Raw genomic sequence first — 10,774 nt, 5'->3', positions numbered from 1 at the left:
CCCTGTCCCTGGCACCTGGACACATCTCACCATCCGCGTGACTCTATCGCCAGCACAGAACCGCTGGTCGTTGGTTGACAACAGGAGGAACTCTAACCCTGTTACGGCGGAGGGATGATCGGGTGAGAGTTGATGTTTTGGAAATGGAGGGGATGCCTCATGGATCAGAGGGAATGAAAGGTTGGAGAGGCTTCAGTTGTTTCCTCTGTAGCCCTGGGGGCTGAGAGGAGACCAGAGGCAGACTGAGGCTGAGTAGAGATCTGAGAGAAGAGAACCGGCATCGTTTGTTTACCAGGTGAATATCTCAATTACCAGAGGACGTGATTTCAAGGTGAGTGTGGGACAGTTCAAAGATGATGTTTACCTGTGCCCCAGTACTCTACTCTGCTCCACAGTTCGTTTTCTCTCTCTCTCTCTCTCACCCTTTCTCTCTCTCTCTCTCTCTCTCTCTCTCTCTCTCTCTCTCTCTCTCTCTCTCTCTCTCTCTCTCTCTCTCTCTCCCTTTCTCTCTCTCTCTCTCTCTCCCCCCCCTCAATTTCTCTATCTCCTCTTTTCCTCATCCGTACTCTTTTACACCCTCCCACTCTTTCCTCCAAACATTCTTCCCTACACAGTCACTAACCTGCATCGTTCCCTTATTGTCTCTTACTCCGTTTTTGCCTAACCTTTCACTTGCTGCTCTTTCTCCCCAATTCCCCCTTTCCTGTAGCTGGCTGTCTCCGCCACCCACCCGTCCAGACCAGCACCACTCCCCCACCCCGCACTGTGATGACGGTTTTACACACTCAGTGGATTACAGATGCTGTATAATGTCTCGTCCGTTGCTAAGATCCAATGTTCATTCAGAAGATAAAGGCTTGTGGTTTCCGGGAGAGGCCTGTATGTTTCCGTTTAGTGTGCTGCAGTATAGGCGGTGGAGGAGTGTGGAGAAGCGGGGAGAGAGAGGGTAAGTGAGGACGTAAGAGAGGGGGAAGAAGAGGGGAAAGGAGAGGGGTAGAGAGAAAGGGAAGAGAGAGAGAGGGAGAGAGTCAGAGAGAAAGAAAGAGAGAGTGACAGGCAGAGAGACTGAGAGAGGGGGGAGAGAGGAGAGGAGAGGTGAGCGTAAATTTGGACATTTGCTTTCAATGAATCAAGGTACAGTGATAACCTTTGATTCGCATCCCGTCCATAAAGATTAATTCTTCACCTCGAGACTGGGAATGCGGGGTCGCGAAATGTGAGGGCCAATTAATTAACTTAACGAATCATACAGTTTCCATGATGTACTGAACTTGTTCACAGCTCTCTGCAATGTTTCCGGTGGTGGCCAGTGCTGTTGCCATGACAACACGACTAGTTTCCGCACAAGATGTGTTCTGTAAAAACAGATGATGGTCGCCCAGGAGGCGCCGATTTTCTTCAGCCTCTAAAAGAAGCAGAGAGGCCGCTGAGCTTTCTTGGCGATAGTGTCCTTGTGGCTGGACAAGGACAGGCTGTCAGTGGTGTTCACTCTCAGGAGATTGGAGCTCTCAACCCCCTTATCCTCTGCCGTTGATGTAAACAGGAATGCCTGCATCGCCCCGGCTGACTTCCTGTTGTCAGTAACCAGCTCTATTGTGTGGGTGAAATGGAGGGGGTAGGGAGTATTGATACCAGGTCACAAAGCTCTCCAGCTCGGACCCGACACGCGGGTGGAGAAGGTTTACTGGAGTAAATTCCAACCGTGTGCAAACAGCACTGGCTCTGTGAACACGGGTGGATCTGTCCAGACGGACTGAAGGGTCTATTTGCGCGCTTTCCCCGAATCTCGTCCTTCTCTCTCACTTTTCTCACTCTCACCTTCCTCACTCTAGTCTCTCTCCGCTTCTCCTCTCTCAACCCAAACTCTACTATCCCTCCCCCTCACTCTCCTCTAGGACTCCCCACTCCCACTGCCTTACACCACTCTCGCACTAACCCCTCACCGTCTGCTTACTCCCTACCTTCCTGAATCCTGCATCACTCATATGAAACATATTCCTCCCGCGCCTTCCTCATCCAGCCGAAAGGCTTTATCTGCTGTCGCTTCCGCAGGACACGGATTTACTCAACTTCCGGTGACTCTAATTCACTGTCAAAGATAGAACGGGTAAAGTGCTCGGGGGAAGTTGAGAAGCAGGAGATACTGGGAAAATGGAGAAACAGGACTGAATGGAACCAGACAGGAGAGGAATTTCACTCTCACCCTCTGCATCTCCCTATATGTCTCCATCTCTCTCTGTCTCTCTCTCTCACTCTCTCCACACCCTCTCTCTCCCCTCACTCTCTGTCTCACTCTCCGTCTCTCACTCACTCTCTCCCCATCCTCATTCTCTCTCTACCTTTCTGTCTCTCTCCCTCTCTGTCTCTCCATCTCTCCCCCTCTCACATTCTGTTCTCTCTCCCTCTATTTCTCTTTCTGTCTCTCTCTCTGTCTCTCCCTCTCCCCACCATCCCTCTCTGTCTCCCTCTCTCTCTGTCTCTCTCACTCTCTCCCCACACTCTCTCTCTGCCTGTCTCACTGTCTCTCCTCTCTCTCTGTCTCTGGCTCTACCTCTCTCTCCATCTCTCCCTCTCTGTCTCGCTCTCTCACTCCCTGTACCTCTCTCTTTCTCTTTCACTCTCTTACTCTCTCTCTGTGTCTCTCTCTCCCTCTCCCTCTCTCACTCCTCACTCTCTGTCTGTCTCTCCCTCTTTCCGCCCCCTCTCTCTGTCTCACTCTCTCAGCACCCTCTCTCTCTCTCTCTCTGCTTCTGTCTCTCTCTCTCTGTCTCTCTCCCTCTCTGTCTCCCGCTCTTTCTCTCAGTCACTGTCTATCTCAATCTGTTCCTCTCCCTCTCTCTTTCTGTCACTCTCTCTCCCTCCATTTCTCTCACTCTCTGCCCACCCTCTCTCTGTATGTCGCTCTCCCCTTCTCTCTTCTTCTCCCTCTCTCTGTCTCTTGCTCTCCCTCTCTCTCTCTTCCTCTCTCCATCTCTCCCTCTCTGTCTCACTCCCTCTCTGTTCCTCTCTCTCTCACCCTCTCTCTTGCTCTCCCTCTCTCTCTCACTCTGATTCTCACTCTCTCACTCTCTGTTCCTCTGTCTCTCTTGTTCTCTCTCCTCTCTTCTTCCCTCTCTGTCTCTCTCTAAATCTCTGTTCCTCTCTGTCTGCCTCTCTCCCGCTCTCTCTCTCTTGCTCTCCCTCTGTCTCTCTCACTCTCTGTTCCTCTCTCACTCTCTCACTCTCAATTCCTCTCTCTCTTCCACTCCATCTCTCCCATCCTCTCTCTCTCCCCCTCTCTCTTCCTCCCTCCCTCTCTGCCTCTCTCTCACTCTCTCTCTGTCTCTATCCCCCTCTGTCTATCTCCCTCTCTCTCTCTCCCTCTCTCCCCACCCACTCTCTCTCTCCCTGGTCTCTCCCTCTCTCTCCCTCTCTCTCTGTTCCTCTCTCTCTCTCCCTTGCTCTCCCTCTCATTCTCCCCCTCTCCCTTCCTCCCTCTGTCTTTCTCTCTCACTGATACTCTGCCTCTCCCCCTCTCTCTCTGTCTCTCTCTCTCTCTCTCGGTCTATCTCCCTGTGTCTCTCTCACTCTCTCCCCACAGTTTCTCTCTCTCTCTCTGCCTCTCTCCTTCTCTCTCTCTCTGTCTCTCGCTCTCCCTCAGTCTCCCTCTCTCTCTCTCCCTCTCTGTCTCTCTCACCCTCTCTCTGTCTCTCTCCCCCTCAGTCTATCTCCCTCTCTCTTTGTCTCTCACACAATCTCCCCACCGACTCTCTCTCCCTCTCACTCTTTCACTCCCTTCCCACCCTCCCTCCCTCTCCCTCTCTCTGTCTCTCCCCCTCTCCATCTGTCTCTCTCTCTCCGTCTCTATCCCTCTCTCTTTCTCTCCCTCCTTCTCTCTGTCTCTCTCCCTCTCTCTCTCTGTCTCTCTCACTCTTGGTACCTCTCTTTCTCTTTCTGTCTCTCTTCCTCCCTCTCTGTCTCTCTCTCTCCCGCTGTCTTTCTCCCCCCCTCTCTCTCTCTCTCTCACTCTGTACCCTCCCTCTGTCTCTGTCTGTCTCTCTTCCTCTCCGCCCCTTTCTCTGTCTCACTCTCTCCCCACACCCTCCCTCTCTCTGTCTCTTGTCTCTCTCTGTTCCTCTCTCTCTCTCTCCCTCTCTCTCCCTCTCTCCACACCCACTCTGTCTCTCTCCCTCTCTTGCTCTCCCTCACTCCCCTCACTCTCTGTTCCTCCCTCTCTCTCTGTCTTCCTCTCTTTCTCTGCCTCTCTCTGTCTGTCTCTCTCACTCTCTCTCTCCACCTCTGTCTATCTCCCTCTCTGTCTAACTCTCTACCCACACTCGCTCTCTGCCTGTCTCTGTCTCTCCTTCTCTCTCTCTCTCCCTTTCCAACTCTCCCTCTGTCTCTCACACACTACCCACACCCTCTCTCTCCCTCACTCTCTCACTCTCTTCCCACACTCCCTCTCTCTGTCTCTTGTCTCTCTCTGTTCCTCTCTCTCTCTCTCTCCCTCTCTCCCCACCCACTCTCCCTCTCCCCTCACTCTCTGTTCCTCCCTCTCTCTCTGTCTTCCTCTCTCTCTCTGCCTCTCTCTGTCTGTCTCTCTCACTCTCTCTCCACCTCTGTCCATCTCCCTCTCTGTCTAACTCTCTCCCCACACTCGCTCTCTGCCTGTCTCTGTCTCTCCTTCTCTCTCTCTGTCTCTCCCTCTCCAACTCTCCCTCTGTCTCTCACACACTACCCACACCCTCTCTCTCCCTCACTCTCACTCTCTTCCCACACTCCCTCTTTCTCCCTTTCTCTCTCTCTCCCTCTCCTTCTTTCCCTGTCTCTCTCTCACTCTCTATCCCTCTCTCTCTTTCTGTCTCTCTGTCTCTCCCACTCTCTCTGTCTCTCTCACTCTCGGTACCTTTCTTTCTCTTTCTGTCTCTCTTCCTCCCTCTCTGTCTCTCTCTCTCCCGCTGTCTTTCTCCCTCTCTCTGTCTCACTCTCTCCACACCCTCTCTCTCTGCCTCTTGTCTCTCTCTGTTCCTCTCTCTCTCTCCCCCTCTCCCTCTCTCTCCCTCTCTCCCCACCCACTCTCTCTCTCTGTCTCTCCCCCCCCTCTTCTCTCTTCCTCTCTGTCTCTCTCCCTCTCTCTCTTGCACTCCCTCTCCCTCTCCCCTCTCTCTCCCTCCCTCTCTCTTTCTGTCTCTCTCTCACTCTCTCTGTCTCTCTCCCACTGTCTATCTCCCTCTCTGTCTCTCTCAAACTCTCCCCACCCTCTCTCTCTCCATCTCTCCCCACCCTCCCTCTCTCTCTGTATGTCGCTCTCCCCTTCTCTCTTCTTCTCCCTCTCTCTCTCTCTTACTCTCTCCATCTCTCCCTCTCTGTTCCTCTCTCTCTCACCCTCTCTCTCCATCTCTCCCTCTCTGACTCTCTCTCCATCTCACTCTGTTCCTCTCCCTCTCTCCCCAAACACTCTCCCTCTCTCTCTCTGTCTCTCTCTCTGTTCCTATATCTGTCCCTCTCTCTTGCTCTCCCTGTCTTTCTCTCTCACTCTCTGTTCCTCTCTCCCTGATTCTCTCCCTCTCGCTCCATCTCTCCCTATTTCTCCAACTCTGTCACTCTCACTCACTCTGTTCCTCTCTCCCTCTCTCCCCACCCACTCTTTCTCTCCCTCTCTGTCTTTCTCTCCCCCTCTCTCTCTGTTCCTCTCTGTCTCTCTCACTCTCTCTTCCTCCCTCTCTCTCTTTCTCTCACTCTGTTCCTCTCTCTCTGCCTCTCTCCCCCTCTCTCTCTGTCTCTCAGTCTCTCTGACTCTCTCCTTCTCGCTCCCTCTCCCTCTCTCTCCGTCTCAGTCACTCTCTCTGTTCCTCTCCCTCTCTCCCCACCCACTCTCTCTTTCTCTCCATCTCACTGTTCCTCTCTCTCTGACTCTCTCCCTCTCTCTCTCTCTATCTCTCTCTCTTCTTCCCTCCCTCTCTCTTTCTCTCTGTCTCTCCCCCTCTCTGTCTATATCCCTCTCTCCCTGTCTCTCTCACTCTCTCCCCACCCTCTCTCTCTGCCTCTCTCTCCCTCTCTCTCTTTTCTTCTCCCTCCCTCTCTCTCTGGCTCTCTCTCTGTCTGTTCCTCTCTCTCTCTGCCTCTCTCCCCCTCTCTCTCGCTCTCCTCTCTTTCTCACTCTCTGTTCCTCTCTCTCTGTTCCACTCCCTCTCCCTCTCTCTCCCTCCCTTACTGTCTCTCTCTCTCACTCTGTTCCTCTGCCTCTCTCCCCCCTCTGTCTCTCTCTCACTCTCTCTGTCTCTCTCCCACTGTCTATCTCCCTCTGTCTCTCACTCTCTTCCCACCCTCCCTCTCTCTCTGTCTTTCTCCCTCTCCATCTCTCCCTCTCTGTCTCTCTCTTTCTGTCTCTCTCACTCTCTCTCCCCTGCTCTGTCTATCTACCTCTCCATCTCCCTCACTCTCCCCACCCTCTCTCTCTGCCTGTCTCTGTCTCCTTCTCTTTCTCTTTCTCGCTCTCCCTCTCTCTCCATCTCTCCCTCTGTCTCTCTCTCTATCTCACTCTGTTCTTCTCCCTCTCTCTCTCTGTTCCTCTATCTGTCTCGCTCTCCCTGTCTTTCTCTCTCACTCTGTTCCACTCTCTCTGATCCTCTCCCTCTCGCTGCTCCATCTCTCCGTCTCTCTCCATCTCTGTCACTCTCTCTCACTCTGTTCCTCTCTCCCTCTCTCCCCACCCACTCTTTCTCTCCCTCTCTCTGTCTTTCTCTGCATCTCTCTCTCTGTTCCTCTGTCTCTCTCTCTCTCTTCCTCCCTCTCTCTTTCTCTGTTCCTCTCCCTCTCTCCCCACCCTCTCTCTCTCTCTCTCTCTCTCTCTTCCTCTCTCTCTTTCTCTCTCTGTCTCTCCCCACCCTCTCTCTCTGCCTGTCTCTATCTCTCTCTCCTTCCCACTCTGTCTCTCCCTCTCTCCCTCTCCCACGCTCTCTCTCTGTCTCTCCCTCTCTCCGCCCCTCTCACTCTCTCACCACACCCGCTCTCCCTCTGTCTCTCTCTCTCTGTTCCCCCACTTTCTCTCAGTCTCTGTCTCTCTCACTCCGTTCCTCTCTCTCCCTCTCTCTTTCTGTCACTCTCTCCCCACCCTCTCTCTCTGTCTGTCTCTCTCCCTCTCTCTCTCTGTGCCTCTCTCCCCCTCTCTCTTGCTCTCCTCTGTCTCTCTCACTCTCTGTTCCTCTCTCCCTGTTCCACTCCCTCTCCCTCTCCCTCCAGCTCTGTCTCTCTCTCACTCTCTGTTCCTCTCTGCCTCTCTCCCCCTCTGTCTATCTCCCTCTCTGTCTCTCTCACACTCTCCCCACCCTCTCTCTCTCACTCTCTGCCCACCCTCCCTCTCTCTCTGTATTTCTCCCTGTCCATCTCCCTCTCTGTCTCTCTTTCACTCTCTCTCCCTCTCTCTCTCTGTTCTTCTCCCTCTCTGTCTCTGTCTCTCTCACGGTATCTCTCTTTCTCCCTCCCTCTCTGTTCCTCTCTCTCTGTCTCTCTCCCTCTCTCTTGCTCTTCCTCTCTCTCCCCTCTCTCTCTTCCTCCCTCTCTCTGTCTTTCTCTCTCTGTTCTCTCTGCCTCTCCCCTCTCTCTCTCTCTGTCTCTCTTTCTGTCTCTCTGTCTGTCTCTCCCCCTCTCTGTCTCTCCCTCTCACTCTCTCCCCACCCTCTCTCTCTGCCTGTCTCTCTGTCTCTCCTTCTCTCTCTCTTAGCCTCTCGCTCTCCCTCTCTCTCTCTCCCTCTCTCTCACTCTCTGTTCCTCTCCCTCTCTCCCCACCAACTCTCTCTCTGTTCCTCTCTCTCCCCCTTGCTCTCCCTCCCTCTCTCTCTCTTGGTCTTTCTCTCACTGTTCCTCTCGCTCCTTCCTCTCCATCTCTGTCTCTCCCCCTCTCCCCACCCACTCTCTCTCTCTCTCTCTCTCCCTGTCTACGTCTCTCTTCACTGTTCCTCTCTGTCCCACTCTTTCTTCCTCACTCTCTCTCTTTCTGTCTCTCCCTCACTCTCTATTCCCATCTCTGAAAATCTTCCTCTCTCTGACTCACTCTCTCCCCACCCTCTCTCTCTGCCTGTCTCTCTGTCTCTCACTCTCCCTCTCTCTCTCTCTCTCCTTCTCTCCATCTCTCCCTCTGTCTCTTTCTCTCTCTCACTCTGTTCCTCTCCCTCTCTCTCTCTTTCTGTCTCTCTACCTCTGTCTCTCTCCTGCTCTCTCTTTCTCTCTCCCTCTCTACGCCCCTCTCTCTCTCTCTGTCTCACTCTCTCACCACACCCTCTCTCTCTGCCACCCTCTCTCTGTCTGTCTATCTCTCTCTGTCCCTCTCTTTTCCTCTCCCTGTGTCTCTCCCTTGCCCTCCCTCTCTCTCTCTCTCTCTCTCTCTGTCTCCCTCTCCCCCTCTCCTTTCCTCTCTCTCTGCCTTTGTATCTCTCTTGCTCTCCCTCGCTGTCTCTCCCTCTCTCCCTCGCTGTCTCTCTCCCTCTCTCTCTCTGTCTGTCTCTCTCTCTCTCTCTCTCTCTCTGTTCCTCTCTCTCTCCGTCTCTCTCTCTCACTCTCTTTACATATACAATTCCTCAATTTCTCTATCTTTTCTTTTCCTCATCCGTAATCTTTTGCACCCTCCCACTCTTTCCACCAAACATTCTTCCCGACACAGTCACTAACCTGCATCTTTCCCTTATTGTCTCTTACTCCGTTTTTGCCTAACCTTCCGCTTGCCTCTCGCTTTCTCTCCAATTCCCCCTTTCCTGTAGCTTGCTGTCTCCACCACCCACCCGTCCAGACCAGCACCCCTCCCCCACCCCGCACTGTGATGACGGTTTTACACACTCAGTGGATTACAGATGTTGTATAATTTCTCGTCGGTTGGAAAGATTCAATGTTCTCTCAGAAGATAAAGGCTTGTGGTTTCTGGGAGAGGCCTGTTTGTTTCCGTTTAGTGTGCTGCAGAATAGGCGGCGGAGGAGTGTGCAGAAGGGGGAGAGAGAGGGAAGAAGAGGGGAAAGGAGAGGGGTAGAGAGAAGGGAAAGAGAGAGGGAGAGAGAGTGACAGGCACAGAGAATGGGGGGGGGGCGGAGAGAGAGAAGAGAGGAGAGATGAGCGTAAATTGGGACAGTTGCTTTCAATAAATCAAGATACAGTGATAACTTTTGATTCGCATCCCGTCCATATAGATCAATTCATCACCTCAGGACTGGGAGTGCGGGGTCGCGAAATGTGAAGGGACAATTAATTAAATGAACGAATCATACAGACCAATTAATCACAGCGCTACATTAGGGAGATTGTGAAGTTGGTGGTCCATCTCTCAGGAAGTCAGAATGTTCGACGTGTGTGGGGTCTTTGATAATGCGGACAGTTTTATTGAGGCAGAGAGATGTGTAAACAGTGTCCACAGTTTCCATGATGTACTGAACTTGTTCACAGCTCTCTGCAGTGTTTCCGGTGGTGGCCAGAGCTGTTGCCGTGACAACACGACTAGTTTCCGCACAGGATGTGTTCTGTAAAAACAGATGATGGTCGCCCAGGAGGCGCCGATTTTCTTCAGCCTCTCACAGAAGCAAAGATGCCGCTGAGCTTTCTTGGCGATAGTGTCCTTGTGGCTGGACAAGGAGAGGCTGTTAGTGGTGTTCACTCTCAGGAGATTGGAGCTCTCAACCCCCTTATCCTCTGCCGTTGATGTAAACACGAATGTCTGCATCGCCCCGGCTGACTTCCTGTTGTCAGTAACCAGCTCTATTGTGTTGGTGAAATGGAGGGGGTAGGGAGTATTGATACCAGGTCACAAAGCTCTCCAGCTCGCGACCCGACACGCGGGTGGAGAAGGTTTACAGGAGTAAATTCCAACCGTGTGCAAACAGCACTGGCTCTGTGAACACGGGTGGATCTGTCCAGACGGACTGAAGGGTCTATTTACGCGCTTTCCCCGAATCTCGTCCTTCTCTCTCACTTTTCTCACTCTCACCTTCCTCTCTCTAGTCTCTCTCCGCTTCTCCTCTCTCATCCCAAACTCTACTATCCCCCCTCACTCTCCTCTATTACTCCCCACTTCCTCCGCCTTACACCACTCTCACACTGACCCCTCACCCTCTGCTTACTCCCTATCTTCCTGAATCCTGCATCACTCATATGAAACATATTCCTCCCGCGCCCTCCTCATCCAGCCGAAAGGCTTTATCTGTGGTCGCTTCTTCAGGACACGGATTTACTCAACTTCCGGTGACTGATTCACTGTCAATCCCTCAGCGGAGAGGGAGGGAGAGGGTGAGTGGAAGTTTCAGGACTTTAGGAAGAGGGAGAAACACAGTTGAGGGAGTTGGGAAGCGGTGAGGGAGGAGGGAGACTAGGGGATGACGAGATATGGGGAGAGGTAAGTGTGTAGAAGGAGGAGAGATAGAACGGGTAAAGAACTCCGGGGAAGTTGAGAAGCAGGTGTTACTGGGAAGATGGATAGCCAGGACTGAGTGGAACCAGACAGGAGAGCAAGTTCACTCTCACCTTCTCCATCACCTCCCTATCCGTCTCCCTCTTTCACTACCCCTCTTCTCTCTCTGTCTCTCTCTCTCTCTCTCCCCCTCTCTCTATCTCTCTCTCTCTCTCACTTCATTTCCTGCCTAAACATACGAGTCAGTTGCAAAACTAAAGTTAACCCTTTCTGAATTGGTGGTGGATGGGGAAGATTTTACATTGATGTAGGTCCCCATCACCCAGGACATGCCTTCGTCTCATTGCTCCCATCAGGGAGGATGTACAGAACCCTGGAGACACACTAACTGGTTCAGGAACAGCTTCT

Source organism: Hypanus sabinus, unplaced genomic scaffold (genome assembly GCF_030144855.1).
Source record: "Hypanus sabinus isolate sHypSab1 unplaced genomic scaffold, sHypSab1.hap1 scaffold_955, whole genome shotgun sequence".
Taxonomy (NCBI): Eukaryota; Metazoa; Chordata; class Chondrichthyes; order Myliobatiformes; family Dasyatidae; genus Hypanus; species Hypanus sabinus.
Note: the sequence above shows the minus strand (reverse complement) of the source record.